The sequence below is a fragment of the Arachis duranensis genome, chromosome 9 (assembly GCF_000817695.3).
Source record: "Arachis duranensis cultivar V14167 chromosome 9, aradu.V14167.gnm2.J7QH, whole genome shotgun sequence".
Taxonomy (NCBI): domain Eukaryota; kingdom Viridiplantae; phylum Streptophyta; class Magnoliopsida; order Fabales; family Fabaceae; genus Arachis; species Arachis duranensis.
In genome coordinates, this window is record NC_029780.3 from 2,550,950 (window position 1) to 2,551,292 (window position 343).

Consider the following 343-nt stretch of genomic DNA (forward strand, 5'->3'; position numbering starts at 1 on the left):
TTTTATTTTTATATTTGATATTTATATATATCTTCCCGCTAAAAGAGGATTCCTACAGCATGCATGCGCTCGGAAAAGAAAACCAAAACGCAAGAAGAAGCAATTGAAACGACACCAGATGTTTAAGAACTTATCTGATGCACTTTGTTTGGTAAAATATCATGAGTAATATTTCTATTACTATTAAAAGACTAATTCTTTTTATGCGTGAAATTTTTGTCTAAATTAGACCAATTAAATGTGTGATTTTAAGTTAACTTAATTGAATAAATCGATTCAAACTTAGTTTGATAACATTATTTGAAGTTACAAAAATTTTTTATTTTGTATTTAATAAATTAAA